Genomic DNA, 12,424 nt, shown 5'->3' on the forward strand with positions numbered 1-12,424 from the left:
TTATAACCATCATAGGCATGACCACGGAGGATTTAATTTTATATATTAATTTACGATATTGTGATCAAAATTCGTTTTTTAAAAACAAATAAATAATTTTGTAGTCGCACGCTTTCTTTGAAATTCAATTGCATTATGGGTAATTTCAGATCGTGTAGATAGAATGGGGAATGGTGTATGGTGTAATGTGTAAGGTGTTAGGTGCAAAGGTGTAACGTGTATGGTGTAATGGCACAAGGTGTATGGTGTAATGGTGTATGGTGAATGGTGTAATGGTGTATGGTGTAAGTGGGAAGTTTACACTATCCAAGGACTGTACCACATCTCTGTCAACTGTAGAACACACTGCGCAAATAAAAAGCGTAAAATAAAGCGTTTCTTCTTTTTTTTTTTATGGTGTACTGTTTCAAACAATATCAATAATTGGTGTACTGTTTTTCTATTGAGGGGTCTGTATTTTACTGTTGTTTATCGTTCGTTTTTCTGCTTTATTTCTATGGGTTTGTTTTCATTACTAAGGTAAACTTTCGAGGAATATTCAACAGTATTACTATGATATTTCTGTGTTGCATATTTTTGATTTACTCAGTTTAGGCTTTATTTGGTACCAACTTTCTAGTAAGCTGACATTTTTGTCAATGAAAAGAGCCTTTATTACCATATAGCTCTTTACATTTGAGGTATGTTTAATCCTTGACGTTTAACTGTTTAGGGGTGAGCAATCTCGATGAAGGTAAATCCAGAAAGGCCGGTCGGACGCACGACATTACTAAAGTGTTAATATCATTTTCTAGCACTGGGTCGATACCAGTGCTTGTGGACTGTTAGTCACAGTGGGTATCATCAACTCATTAATCACTGCTTTGGTACTGACATGATTTTGAACAATTTATATTTTCTAAAATTCTACGTTGATAAATCAAGAAATTATTAAGAAAATAACCTTAAGGTTTCAATTCACTCAGGGAAGGGTGACCTTAGATTAATATGGATATTTTAATCCTCTTTTGATCATAAAGCTCTTTGCGTGTTTAGGTATTATACAATCTTGGATTTTAAATGTTTTGTTTCGAATGTTCCTAGAAAAGCGCTTTGGTCGCACGAAATTGGTTATTTGCATTTACTACATGTATTGTGGAGTTTTATTCCACAACGTGAGTAGCTATTCATATTTTGAGTATGTGCATGACTATTTACTTCTTTTTTGCAGTACATTCTAGTAATAAAAAGCTATTGCCACCGATATATGTATCGTCTGTGAGTAATTTCCATAATATAAAGCAAACTTTAAACTCAAGGCAGCACTGTACGACTCGTTGTACATTTTGTAAAATAAAAAGGGTGAACAAAAAAGGAAGTTTAATGTATATCCTAGGAAGACAATTTTTATCGTAATTGATGTACTAGGGAAACAAAAGCCAAATAATTTACCAATAGATATTATATATATCAATGCTAGTACAACTGCATACAAAATATCATCGACTTACAATTAATAAGTGCTTCCATCTTACCTTTTAACAAGATTTTAACAAATAAAATATGTAAAATAGTTAAACTCAATGAACGATGAAGGGCGAGGTTAGATAATTCAAATAGCAACGAGATGTTTCTGTAATACAAATGTAATACACCTTCAAACCAGCCATCACTGACTTATAATTAGTTGTTTCACTTACACTGACCTCATCACAAACTGTATGATCCAAATAAACAGAAGTTTTAACATAAAAAACCATGACTGAGAGGTGGTGACATATAATCTCCGGATCAATTACTAGATGAACACATAGTACAACTGCATACCAAATATCCTCGACTTACTATTAGTGGTTCCCCTTTAACTGACGAACATTGTAATCACAAACTTATACAATCGTCGGCGCTGCAAGAATAAGTGTTGCTTCTGAGACTTCGTTAAAATTGAAAAAAGAGTTTTGCAAACATCTTAAATGAGGAACATGTAAAGAAAACATAATAGTCCATCATTCTGTCACTTTCGTTTTGTCTGTTCTTTGTTTTCATTTATGACCTACAAAAAATAATATATATTACTTAAACTATATATAGGTAAGAAAATATTAACAATACTTTTAAGTATATCATGTATATGTTTATATATATAAAGGGCAATGATATATTGAGAAAAAACTATGTTGAATGCTCATCTTTGGCTCTTATGTATGTTAACAAACCTCACACTTTACACTTTCCATACCATTGGTGTCGAGCGTACGTAATATATATATATAATATACATCCAAAACGTCGTGGCGCGCACATTGAATTCGGCATCATACACAATTATAATTATATTACTGAAAATACGGATATTCTGTATTTGGACTTTGCTGTTACAAAATTTAGGAAATTAATTGAACTTTAGGAATGTATCTCCCTCTTGCAAAGTTCCAGCTCTGCATTGGCTATACCTATTCTCCTTTTTGGTTTGACTAGCTCTTCAAGTGTTGAATAATTTTTAGATTTTCAAATATTTTCGACCCGATCATCACTGAGGAGACATTTATTGTCAGCATATGCATCTGGTGCAGTAAAATTGGTACCATTAATGTTATTATATTAAGCAACTCGTCTTTGGATAAAGTACTTGGTGAAATTGGTATGTCTTGGAATTCTGTCTTGTAAATTTGCATTTTAATACTTATTGAATGTAGAGACATAGAAGTGTGGCTTAGTTGGGACTGTTGATAGATAAATTGAAAAGAGAGGGTATACGCCAAATTTTTGACGATAGAGAAAAAGACGTAGTAGAGAATTGATAAGAAGTAGTGGATTCGTAAACGATAATCAACGAGCGACTTTAGTCGCAAGTTGATTATTGTTTCCGAATCCACTACTTCTTATCAATTCTCTAGCTTAACCTATTTCTAGTAAAACGACTGTCTGTTTTATGTTTTGACAATTAATCAACGGAATTTCATAAAAATAATTTCGTATTTTGTCTTTTTTATTTTATAATAGCTGGAAATGATTATATCCACACGGTTCACGTCTATATTTAAGTTAACATAAGTTTAATATAACTTAAATGGGTTGTTAGCTCCCCTTTTTATTACCAGATTTCATACTTGTATATTTATATTTCATTTAATGCTTTATCATTACAAAGTATTTAAATTATATAGATTTTGGTATTTATGATTTATTCAAAAAGACATATATAAATATACAGAATTTATTTATCTTTTTTTGAATAGTTAAAAAATTGTAATTACCAAAATTTAGAAACCTTTGAAATTTACATATATAGTATTTAGCAATCTGCTATTGTTCACAGCTGATTAAGGTTTGTCTACAATTTAACCGTACTAAGTCAAATACATATATTTAGCGTAGTTGCCATAATACTACAATTTCATGATGCTCCAGTTAATGATGCTTTCCGAAATAAATAAAATAATAATTGCTTAAGGTCTTTTTTGAACAATTATACATGAATTTTGTTTAAACTGTTTCCCTTTCATTAAGTTTAGATTATTTTTAACGTTATTACATTTGGCATCCATCGTAAACCAGTCAATAAACTAGTATTATCTGTGGTACGCATTCTGAATCTCCAGCAGAATTGCTCTTGCTACAGATGTACAATGTATAATTATGTAAATTTTTTACTCTTACATTCAAGCTGTTCATAGCCGTGATCGTCTAGTCGTTGGTACCGAAAAACATAACTGTGACATTAACAGTGCCAAGTTCAAACCTTATACCCGAATTGAAATTTTTTTATTGTAATTTTTTTCTCGACAAAAATATTGTTTTAATCTTAGAGGTATTATATACTTCATTTTCATTTAAAGGCGATGATTTTGTTTCTGGTTTTACAATTTAAAGAAGTAGTTTTACGGTCGTAGCTTATATATCACACTTTATTCAAATTAGAGTCCGTTCAATGTTGACGTGATGTATATTTGGACCATTTATAATCAAACAAAGAAAAAAATATTGATAGTACGATATCAATATAAGACTAAAACCATAAGTAAGTATTTGCTATGATAAAAAGGAAAAGTCCTTGTACGTTAAAAATGACAAGTGTAATGGGCATATGAATGTTTATTTTATCAAGGAATTGCACTAATATATACAATTCCTTGATTCTCTAGTGTTTAGAACTAGTGTGTAATAGCCACAATCGTATAAAGACCCATCGGTTCATTATAACGATGTTTAAAATCGACCAATGTTCAAACCTGACATCGTAAATAAACTCTGTTTTAAGATATTTCCATACTGCTATATAACTATAATCAAGAACGTTCAAATGTAGAACATAATCTTCCTTAAAAAATAACGCCCAAAATAAAACAATTTAAATAAATTTGAAAAGAACATGAACAAATCCAGACATAGTATATATATTTTATTAGATAACAAAAGCGAATTATCTCTGAGACATACAGTTTATTGACATGTATTGACAGTTGTGCGCTTTATGAGTGTTATTTAAATTTTGATTTATGTCAGCACTCGTGGTATAGTGGTATCATGCATAGACTGAAGACTCTACTGATTATGAAGAAAATACGCGCGAGTTCGAACCCTTCTTATGCCACTCGTTTTTGAGAGGATAAAAAATCGTAAGTTAAAAGTTTAAAGTTATAAAATAAGTTATCTTAAGTTAGCGAAGTGGTCAGTGGATTCTTGAAAAATAATCTACTGTAAGAACAATAGACTGACGTCAGAGAAATGGGTTAACTATAGGTATTGCAAGATTGGCAAATTCAGCTCACCGATATATATATACGTATAAGTTTTTGAAACAGTGTACAGAATTATATAAATAGAAATTAAAAAGCAAGAAAACTTTTTTCATTTTTGTATTGTCTATCGCTTTCATCCATCTTTGGACTTGTCAAGACTATGTCTACTGATTCTTTGACAAATAATTACGTTTAAGGCAGATTTACTTTTTCATAACATATTGCATCATTCATGAAGCGCATATATGCATTTATGAGAGAATATAACACAATTTCAATTTTCAAAACGTCATGGAGCAACTGGTGATTTGGTTTTATATTTATTGCACTTTCACAATTCCCATTCGCTTTTTTTACCTTATTTCCAAATGAAAATTTAATATTCGTTCTTAATTGTTTGTGATTTTTTTATTTTAAGAAGTAGTTTTACAAACCCTATATAAACAAAAAGAAAGCAAAATAAAAACAAATTACATTTCTTGATACAAAAATATTAGGCAAATAAAGCAAACTTGATCATGTTGTCAAAGGTATGTTTATTTCGCCTGGCATATGTGTATATCAAGAAATACTAATGTAATCATAGGTGCAGCTTTCTTCTTTGTATCAATAAATGTACATATATGTTTATTTATGTGTTCGTCACTACATTTTTTTTTATTTTCAGAAGAGTGTTCACAAATTAATAATCTTTATATGGTTTTATTTTTATCAATGCTGCATACAAGTTTGACAATATAATGCAATCTGTTAAAGATATCCCATACACAGGTAAACAGTTAGGTGTACATGTCAGCTATTAACCAATTACAAAACAATCAGGACAAACAAACCTGATGTTTTAAAATATTTCATTGTTGTAATAAAAAAGGATATCAAATGTCAATTGCCAGTATTTCCAATATTTGAATTAGAGAATGTAAAGGGCTTGCGATACTCATCTGGTTCTATGTGCATCTTCAACAACAGCCCTTCTCAAACATTGTAGATTCGAATGTAATCCCTAACTAAAACCTTTTTTTTATCGTAGTGTTCTGATCGTTTTCTCTGTTTACTGTGTCTTTCTATTTGCTATACATTTATAACGTTTTTGATTCGAGTGTCATTGATGAGTCTTTTGGAAACGAAACGCGCGATTGGCGTACAAAATTCTAATCCTGGTATCCATAATGAGTTAATTTGCTATATGTTTTTTTTTTCAAAAACACAAAAAGGGATTGATATCTTATTTCATGGAACTTCACTCCTAAAATAAATGGATTGATTATTTTAGATTGTTGACTTATTTATATTTTTTTTTGTTTTTAATCGTCTCTGCTATTCACAGTTTCAGTACGAAGGAATTACTGTATTTGACACAACTGTGTGGAATTTTAGTTTTTTCAAGCTCTTAAAGTTTGTACTATCGTTAAGTGTTTGCCCAAAAGATAAAAAAATACAGGGAGTTAACATCGTCATTTAAGTTTAATAATGATATAAGGAGTCAACAGATATTTTCGACTATGTTGATAAATTTTAAGATCTTGTCTTCCTGAATTTTTTTTCTATTTTTACATTTACATTTCACATTTATTTGTTTTTTTCTTTATCTATATTTAACGTCAAAAAAGCAAAATGGGTTAAATTATCAACAAAGAGAGTCGATGTTGATATACAAAAAAGTACTTTTTGTTTAGTACATTTTTCTTACATGTCTTATATATAAGGGTAATAACTCGACAAAATCAACGAACACAAAGAATGTTGTAAAGTGTAAAAAAAAATGTGGTTCTACATACTCTTACCATATGGCCTTGTACGAGATTTAATAGCATTTCCGAATGCCTTTGTCACAAACGTTACCACGATCGTTTGAACAACAAAAATGTCTATGACCACCGCCGGTTGGCGGACAAAGTTCTACACAAATACCTTATGACTGCTCTCTAAGTTAACTTTAGAAAAAAATTAGCAGACCTGCATGTTAACTTTATCCTTATCAGACCTGGTTTCCTTTTTTAAGACTGCTGTAGACCAGACCTGAGGACAGGTCAGCTTGACCAGACCGAACTGTAAATAGGTCTGCTCTTAACCTGTCCTGTGGACAAGTCTGCTATTTGACAGACCAGTTCTGTCAGTCATAGAGACAGGTCTGCTCTTTAATCTGTCCTATATTTTCACTGATCGGAAGTCGATACTCAAACGATATTTATCAATCAAAGCGACCCTGTGTGCTAGTTAACTTTGGATAATATTAACTTTATCTTAGAGCAGACCAGACTAAAGTTAACTTTTATAAGAACAGGTCTGGTTCGGACAGAGCCGTCCAGATCAATATAACAAAGAAGATGTGGTATGATTGCCAACGAGACAACTCTCCACAAGATACCAAATGACACAGAAATTAACAGTCGTAGGTCACCGTACGGCCTTCAACTATGAGCAAAACCCATACCGCTTAGTCAGCTATAAAAGCCCCCAAAATGACCAATGTAAAACAATTCAAACAAGAAAACTAACGGCCTGATTAATGTACAAAACAATGAACGAAAAACGAATATGTAACACGGCAACACACGACAACCACTGAATTACAGGCTACTGACTTGGGACAGGCACATACATACAGAATGTGGCGGGATTAAACATGTTTGTTTTTAATAGCAGACCTGGTCACTAGTTAGCTTGTGTGAAGGAATGGTTTTGGCAAAGTTAACTTCGTCCAGAGTTCATTTCAATATTGGACCTGTCATAAAGTTAACTTTTCGGGCCGTAATAAAACAGTCTTAGTAGCAAGTCTGCTTTTTAAGTTAACTGTTCTAGCACAGGTTGGCGTAGTCATACCCCCTTTTCCAAGACAACTTTCACCAGCTATAACGTCTGGTTTTCAAATTACCTAGCTGTACAGGTAAGGACTGCACCCATCTATACCTGGAGTTAGGGTTTAACACACCAATCTGCACTCTAACAATTTACTGTCTACTACACCATTTTGTTGGCGTCTTTGTTAGATTGATTTGTATGTTTGAGTCAGTTGTGTTGTATGTCTGATATGTATGTTTATACAGTTTGGGCTGCTGGATCCAAAGTATTATCACGTTAACCTTTTATGTCTGTTTGGGTTGCTCACCCAATTGTGTCAATATAACTGAACTATAAACGACTGTCATAAAAGAGGGATGTTTAGTTAGCTATAACATGTATAAAACCAAGTTGAAGCCACCATTCTCTTCGGGAAATGTCTATACCAAGTCAGGAATATGGCAGTTGTTTTTCACTCGTTCCGTTGATTGATAGCGTTTGATTTGGTTGGTTTTTATGGACTCCTCAAACCTATTATGGTTTGCCTTGGAGTATGGTATTTTTTGCTATACTTTTTAATTTATGAAAATCTGATCCAAGACTGAGCAGAAAAAAAGGTGCATTCTAACCTTAACACAAACAGAATTAAATTAAAACTTTTAATTCAGATAATTCAAAATCCCACTTACAGAATTATCAACATGTATATGAGACAACATTTTACATCAATCAAAAATAATCTAGTTTGGGAAATTCATCATTATATAACGGATCTTTCGTTTTATTTCTATCTCCAATTTTACTTAGGTTTTGATACGTAACCTTATAACACACTGTGTGTGCCTGACACAAACACATTCACATTCAGACACACACACACAACAAAACATAGCGAAAATAAAGGTGATACACATACTTGGTATGTGACCACTAACAGTAGTGCTTAAGACAACGTAAATGCAAAAAACGGCACAGTATTAATCTTGTATATTTCGATATCGTTTGTCGTTGATATATTCGAAGTGACTGTTTATTTATAATTTATTTTATACATGTTTCAAATGAAATAACAAGAAAGTCACCGAACATGTGAACACGTCATAGAATACTAAAGACACTTGTTGTTAGAAAATATTTACATGGATTTGTAAACATGACAATTGGTAGACTTTTTATTTTATCACGAATTTTCAATATCATCTTTTTTAACATGACCTAGTGTAATTCGTAAATGTTTTTCCAGGTCTTTCTCTTTTTTTTCAAAAACAACCAAGAAAACACTTCGGGGTTACTTGTTAGCCTTTAAAGGATAACTAGTTCCTTCTCCTTTACATATGTCCAACCAATGAATGAAAAAATAACAAATGTTATAAATCATACTAGGTATATGGTAGTAACACGATAATGTAAAATATTGTTTAACTACAAAAAACTTTTAAGCACTTGAAATGTTAGCATTATGAAAAAAAAAAAATTCAAGTGCAACCTCACAAGTTATACCTTAATATTCAAAATTGTAATTGCCCAAAAAGAAAAAAAACTGTAATAGTATTTTTAACATGATATCTAAGTATCATTCCTGCAATACTATTTTGCTATACCGTTGTGTTTTTCTTCGACTTTTGATTTTTGATTGTGCCTTTGTATACGTTTCCATGTATTCCAAAGTAAATGGAGTACCAAAGGTTGCCTTTGAGAGAATGACAATTATCTGTTTTTCAAAAGAGTCGTTACTTGATAGACATTAATTTTATTGGAGAAAACCCCCTTATATAAACCACATCGTTTTAAACAATGAAAAAACGTAAATTTAAATGTATTTTCAACTAAAATAAGAGTCTTACTGACATTGGTGGCATAAGGTGACAGTGTTCCAGGTTAATGAACGTAATAAATACTTATAAATGACATACAAAGATGCGTGTGCTAATTTGTAATGTGTCTACATGTACATGTAATATTAGTTTTAGGACATGTTTACTTCCCATTAATTTTTCTTTCATGCTCAAATAATTAAGTGTTTAAAAAGTAATGTATTAGGTATAAAAAGCTTACAGATTACAATCATTATTAATTTTTTGTCGTCAGCCTTAAGACTACACAATGTTCAGACTTACCAGCAGAATTCTTATCTGTGCGTTTCTGATATTTCTTTTCAACACAGAAGTGTCGGTTCAAGGTACGTATATTTTTTTCAGGTATTCTTATTAAAATCAAATCATAAAATGTCGTCCATTAGATTAATTCTGTTGATGCAAATTCAGTTGTACGCTAAATAGGACTAACTGAATTACCGGTCTGCATTAAACTGTACAACTTCTAGTCGGTAACCAATATCTACAACTGGTTCTTTTGGAAACATCGAAGAAGCGCATTTCTCTGTGTATATCTTTTAACGTGTTGATAAGATTGGGTCAAAGGATCGTCTTTTATATAAGATGACACGCCGACTACGGAAATTCAGTAATAAACAGCGTGAGAAAGTCGGATTTCCAGAAATTTGAAAAGAATTGAGAGTAGTTTTGGAATCGAACACACCTTTAGTTTAGACCAGTAGTACTAAGTATATTTTCCTATATTTTTTCGATAAAGAGTTCAATTTTTGCTCTGCATATATACTATATATCCGAGCGTAGCAAGAGTAGTTTAAATCGTTTTTTATTTGCAATTTCAGCAAAACCTGTATAGACTACATATTCAGTTTAATTCTATCGACCTTATTCCGTATTTTCCAAATAACCCATTTAAAATAAAGTATTATTGCGTTAACAATTGTGTTGTTAGAATTATCTGTACAGATTCCTAATAGAACATTTTTTTAACAAGTGCCTCGTTATTTATTAAGTTAGAAAGTTGTAAATTTCTGACAACTGTTTCTATCAATGGTTAAATATTGTTACATTGATTAAATAAATGCTCAAGAGTGTCAATATTTATTATTTCCATCACATAAGTGACATTTTCCGATTGACATATGCATTATTTGTAGTCTTTTTTCAGTACATATTATCCTATGTATACATTTCCATTGAAATTCTTTAACTTTTTCTATTAATATCCATTTAACTGAGATTTAACCAATTTTTTTTCAAAATTTATATCCTCGCTATACAAATTTTCCCATTTTGTTTGACACTTAGGGGTCTCAATTCTGTTTATGGTTTATTGTAGACATTTTAATGTCAAATCTTTAGTTTTAATGATTTAATTATCTGGATTTAGAAATTCAAAGTATTCAGAAATTTTGATTTTGTGGCTTTTTTTGGGTGCTTTGAACATCGTTGTTTTTTTTGTTTTTTTTAATCTGCAAGAGTGTTTGTGGTATGGAACTTTTAACTCGCTAGTATTCCGAAAAAGTTACGTTTATCTGTTAGTTGTTGGTATATTTCATTGCATGATTTAAAATCTTTGGTATTATCGTCCCATATATCATCAATAGTTTTTATTTGACTTTTTGAAAAAGAATAATAAAATAAAGACTTGCCTTGAAATAAAATATTTGAGTTTCCAAAAAATCGCTGTTTCTTTACATCTATTTCGTTATACATTCCCTGTGTGATCCCTGTCTATTTTGACCACGATTGCAAAACGCTTTTGTAATAATGTTGTAGGGTTTTGATATCAAGCCCTGAAAGGTCAGAACATCTACACAGAACAAATTCATCAACAAATTTCTTATCATATTTTGTTAACCAAAATTTACCTATTGCGTTCCAACTAGATTGTGGCTTGTAATATCGAATATAGCGATTTGATATATTTACTTTCTATCCAACTAATCACATTTTGTACCTTTTCTAATATTTATTTCCAAATTTTGTCATTCTCAATGTTATAACCATGGTGAATACCTAGTGTTTTTATGTTATCTGTTGTCCAGTTTATCTTTTTAAAAGTAGGTCGTTTGCGTTTATTTGAGTCAATATTTATCTCCTTAGTGTTTTCGTATTTACGTTTAGAACCCGAGGCCTTTTCATATTTGTCTGATACCAATATCATCACATGAATGAGAAGGATTTCTATCATTTTTTTTGTCAAGGTTACAGTTAAAATCCCCTACCAAAATATTGTAATAATCTACACTGTCTGTCATCTGTAAAATTACCAAACAATTATGAAACGATTCAAAAAGCCGTTTCCTCTAACGGCCATTATTGTTGGCATATATATTTGATATATGATAAAACGCACTTTCAGTTTTGATGCAGCATTTTATTATTCAACCGTTTTGCGAGTTAGGATTATCAAACACAACTTCGCCGGAACAATTTCTGTTTTATGAAAATAGCGACACCACGAGAATCACTGTTTCCGCAATTCCAGGCACTTTTATAGCCCTATTTATCTTCCATTCATTTTGCAACTGTATTGTATCATTTACTGTGGAATGTGTTTCTTGTAGACAAATTAAATCAATTGAAAACTAAATTACGTTTCTTTTTATTACGCAAGCCGTTTACTTTCAAGGTTATGTATTCGACATTCTTTATTGTTTTTTTTTTTATTTTACAGTACACGATTTGATTTACATTTTAACAGCACTATGCCTCGTTGATTTAATTTCAGAGAAACCGTACAAACATTCACGATCAACACTACCGTTTTATGTTTACTTTCAATTTTACGAGTCATTGACTAATTAGAACAATACACTATTAGTGAACACATTTCAAATTGTTTATCTAAAAATATAACAATACAAATACAGCGATTCATATTGAAGTACAGTAGCTTAATATAGAAAATAATCTATGATAATAATTCAAAAACTGCAATTCAGAAAAATAAAACATATGTACAATTAACATTATTTATTTTTATTTATAGTTTTACATAAAAAGTAACAAAAGGATAGTAATTTCCATTTGTGTCTTATCACTGAGATTCATCTGTAGAACCTTTTTGATTTGTTCACTCCCTTT

General features: G+C 31.0%; 1 long non-coding RNA gene across 2 annotated transcripts in view; it reads left to right on the forward strand.

Annotated features, from left to right (window-relative positions):
- Positions 1-9,549: 9,549 nt before the first annotated feature.
- The window catches only part of LOC127710730 (uncharacterized), a 40,780-nt gene continuing 37,905 nt past the window's right edge, over positions 9,550-12,424 (forward strand). For both annotated transcript variants that reach the window (XR_007986304.1, XR_007986303.1), the window contains exon 1: positions 9,550-9,681. This is a non-coding gene — a long non-coding RNA (uncharacterized LOC127710730). The remainder of the gene's footprint in view (positions 9,682-12,424) is intronic.

The sequence above is a fragment of the Mytilus californianus genome, unplaced genomic scaffold, assembly GCF_021869535.1.
Source record: "Mytilus californianus isolate M0D057914Y unplaced genomic scaffold, xbMytCali1.0.p SCAF_8, whole genome shotgun sequence".
NCBI classification, from domain to species: Eukaryota; Metazoa; Mollusca; class Bivalvia; order Mytilida; family Mytilidae; genus Mytilus; species Mytilus californianus.